A 4,660-nucleotide genomic window follows, 5' to 3' on the forward strand; every position below is an offset into this window, starting at 1 on the left:
GAGGAATGAAAAATTTTATTTTATATTTTTCTTTTCCCCCCAACTTGGTTGTATTGTACTATACACCTGAGTAGTTCTGTCAGCTCTAAACAAATGTACAGAGTAAAAGATTTTAGTACAAAAAAATTCCCTTTCCCTGTATTCAGGCTGGTATGATACTTTGCAGGTAAGCATAAATAATCAGTTTTTACCCCTAATGACTGGAAATTTATGCTAGGCATGCCAGAGAACATTCAACTCTGCAAAGAGAGGAAGCRAGGACAAGAAGGTGGCAAATATGTCATAGAAAAAATAGGACAGTAATTTGTCAAAAYTTTTTTGTCACACTCAAAATTTATGGATTTCAAGAGAAGGTCTTAGATGCAGGTTTTTTTGCCAAATAAAAAAGCTTTAACTGTGGAACTTTGTAGTCTGAATTTCTTCAATACTAYAATAAGGATTTCCAATTATATTTGGACAGAAAAAAAAAAACCTACTATATCTATTATTTCTCTTGCTAATGTATAATAAACTATTGGTTTAAATCTGCATAATTTTTACCAACAAAATAAACCAGATTTTTCGACAAAAGCAGTCAAAAATGATGTATGGATGATTGCAATATAAAGACTATGATAAAATCCTCAAGAAGAAAAAATAATAAGTGATATGAAAACCATGAAATATTCCTCAAACTAATTATTTTTAATAATGAATAATTATTTTCTAGAAATGCAAGTATTTTAGCACTTTGATGTGGAAATTAGGTGCAAAGAAAAATAGCAGTGAATTGGGAAAAAAGTCAGATGGAATAAAGTCAGAAAATAAAAGAAAGAGTTTTGAGGAAATACTGATTCACTGAAACCAGTCTTGTCAAAACATAGATAAATATGAAATCTTGAAAAAAAACACTAAGGAAGTAAAACTTATTTTGAATTGTTAGAATTTCACACCTTGTTAGGTTTTGATTAACTTTATTTTTAATTTGTAGAAACAAATTTGTTTCCTTTTTTTCCCTTCAATAAGTCAGATATTGAGAGATTTCAAATAGTTCTGGATAATTTCTTGCACACTTTAAAAAAATTCTGGAGGTAAAAAATGCTTTTCAGAACTTTATGAAAAAAAAAGGATTCCTTCTTTGCAATCACTTTTGCTAAAATTGACCCCCTTCCAAGCACATGAATCCAGTCATTCCACTGATGAACCTGCATCATTTTTCTCATGRAGGGTTAAGAGGTAAAAAGAGATTTTGTTGGTTTTTTTTTTTTTTTCCTCACAATGCTGAACATAAGCGCTCCTACCCATATGGCCTACCTTTTACCAAAATAATTATTCATAGATCCACAGGGAAGAAATCCTGCCCTATTCTATGGGGAAAAATACAACTATCAATTGAAAAACAACAACAAACCTGTTTCCAGAAGTGCTTATGYAGAGAGGGGTTGCTTCAACAGGTCGAATATGTTACCTTTTCCTATTGATGCTTCCCTTTCAACAGCGATATCTTTACATCTACCAATTAATTTAAATTAAGTTAATATTGCAGCAGCTTTTTTAAGAAGTCTTTGTTGTGGAGAAGGAGTTGAAATCTGTTGGAGATGGGCACATGATTGGTTTCCTCTCTGAAGTACTTTACAGTAAGGCAGACRGTATGGGAAACAAAAAAGAAAAATTTGAGACCTGCATGTTATGGTTGCTTGCAGATGAAAGAGATGTGAGGGGATAGGTCACACAACTGGAGTGCTGCACTGAATGCAGCATTTTTTAGAATATATGGATATGGCATACTTTGAAAAGGACAGGATGAAAAGGTGAGAATGGGGAGTCACCCTTTTGGGAAAAGGCAGCAGGAATGCATGGAGTTCTACTTTGGATTGGATGATGAACCACCTGAGTTTGTGTTTACTGGGCAGACAAAATGCGTGGCCTTGTGGTGGGTACATCAATGAAAACATCCGGGCACAGATGATTAAGCCTCGAATAGTAAAAGATGCTCTTCTGAACTTGTTATCAAAAAAATTAAAAAGTTCTAGTGGGAAATCAGAAGGTTGAGATAGTCTTGGGAATCCTGGGATAGGACAGGTAGGTGGGAGCAGAAAATAAAGGCAAAAAAAAAGGATTACAGTCTTGAGCTCTGTACAAGTAGATTTAGGCCTCTTTGGAGAATCTCATGGTGTACATTTGCAAGGAGAAGAGGTGTCTGGGAGAATCAGTGGATTCTCAAGGGTCACTGCCTCTAAACTCAAAAATGGTCCATTCTGAGCAAAAGAAAATCAAGCAAATGTGGCGTAAGGCTTTCAGGAATGAGCAAAGAGCTCCTGAAAATGTTCAGATATGGAAGTGTAGAGAAGCTGGAATAACCACCTGGTGACCCAGAAGGAATTTTAAGTCACTCTCAAGGTCTGAGGGATAGGTTTAGAAAGTCAAAGCCCATCTGGTGTTGAATCTGGCAAGGGGCATGRAGGATAAAAGGAGAGGCTTCTACAAGCATATCAGGAGGAAATAACTTCAATAAATGAATGTAACTGAACTTCAAGTTATATTAACAATTTTCAGATTGTGTTTGGCTCAAGTCATACATATGGCATATACCATATTATTTTACTTAGCCATTCTGCAAATGTTTTGTAACAGAAAGTGAAACTGTTTCCCAGACATTGAATTGAAGACAAGAAGGAAAGAAAACTAAGTTCAAAGATTTGGTGACTTTGCCTTTTATAGCTCTCTGGCTGGTTGGTGCTAGGATCAGTAGTTCTGATGGAATTTTGTGTAACTTTTGTTAGAAATTGTTTATTCAGTGCTAGAAATAGAATGTCAACTATTTTGTAGAAGACGAAAAAAAATATAGACTGTGGTTTAAGAGARGGGCTGCTCTATTTTGATTCTGTGTTCCAAACATTTGGGTTTTTTTTTTGGTCTGTTCTATCACAAACCCACGCATGCAAACAAAATATGCTGTGAAATTCAGTGACTCAGAGGTATAACCCTGACTTGTTTTAGTGTGCCATAGGGTGTGCACATTTGCTGTTTCATAAACAAATCAGAGAACTGTTATTTAAACTTGATATCTGAAAGAACTGMCCTTTTTCTATGCACAACATTTAAAGATATAAAATTCAGATGTTGTAAGCAGTTTCCCCATCGTGATTGCAGATATCCTTGAAGACTGCAGTATAAACAGAAAAAGGAATTGATATTCACAACATAATGAATAGCTGAATGTCACTATGCCCCGTCACCATTCTTAGCCAGATTGGTCATACATGTGTTGATTCTTGCAGCAAGGAAGATATGCAAAAAATTTATTTGATTTAAGATTACTTGCTTAATTATGGTAATCATGAGAAAAGAGAGATTTTCCCCAGTGGAAACAGAGGCATCTAAGAGTGGCAGAAATAAGGGATTATGTCTAATAATCTCAGCTAGTAGTGATGATGCTGATACAAAAATGGAAAAAGTTGACTAACAATAAAAATTAAACAAACAATTCCCCATACAAAGAAAAAGTAGATCACTAAAAAAAAAATACAGGGCAGCATTTGAAAAAGCAAATTTCATTAATAGTGTTTTGCAATCAAAACTGAAATTCCAGTTTGAGACTACAGCATTATAACTGAAAGAGAGGGTGAAGATCTGTTGTGACAATTCAGAAGAACAATGCCTGTCTGACTTAACATTGAACAGATTAAAAGTAGAAATTATGATGTGACTAGAGCAAAGGAATTTATTGCAAGTTGTGTCAGTAATGAACAAAAAAAATGAGAAAAAATTAACCAAAATATATAAAGGAAAATATATACGAGAGCTAGAACACCATTGCAGAGGCACCATTAAAAGTGATTTGAGTGGTGATGAAAATATTTAGAAGGAGAACACTTGTTATTTAGGAATTGAAAAGTTACTCAACTGCCAAAAATAATTCTAAGGGGTTTTGAATGGTTTTAGTGGTATCAGCAGTTCTTAAGAAATGGAAGAAAAGTAATCTGCTAATTGTAACCTAAGATTTGTGTTGTGACCTTCRATTTTACAGAACCACTGAGAAGCTGAAAAATTAATAAGCATCAAAACACACCCAAAAATCCAAACCTGTCAACAGCAGAAAAAATATGCCTTCAGTATGATAGAGGGCAAAAATGCCTTAGGTGAGGCTGTCTAAGAGCATATGACCAGCAGAGAATAGCTGAGTAAGTTATCATAGATTTAACTAAAGTACAAATATATGAACTGTGTAAGTAGAAATCAGATTTGGCAAGTTTTTGCTCCTAGTGATCCAGGCGCTTTGGTTTGAAAACAAAGCAGAAGAGAAAAACAGTTGTTGAGCAGGTTCATGACATAGTCCAGGATTTAAGTGACATGGAACCGATCACAGACAGTACCTGAAGAGCTCATCTCCTAGTATGATCGTTRTTTTGAAGTCCTGTTCAAGTTTTCTTTAAAACTGTCATACTGGATGGCTGACTGTATCACTAAGATATCTTCTTCAGACCTGAATGAACCTGAATGAACCTGATGAGTTTATATATAGTGATAAGAGTCACAATATTATATGTTTAGTTTGCCTCATATTATCCAAGATACTGTACTGAGGTGACTGGCTTAGTGTGGTCAAGAACTGCTATGTCCAGAAAAATATGTTGGCTACCGTTTCAAAGGATGGAATAATTTTTTTTTTTTTTTTTTT

The sequence above is a fragment of the Malurus melanocephalus genome, unplaced genomic scaffold (assembly GCF_030028575.1).
Source record: "Malurus melanocephalus ecotype Western Australia unplaced genomic scaffold, MMel_1.1 scaffold_25, whole genome shotgun sequence".
Lineage (NCBI taxonomy): Eukaryota > Metazoa > Chordata > Aves > Passeriformes > Maluridae > Malurus > Malurus melanocephalus.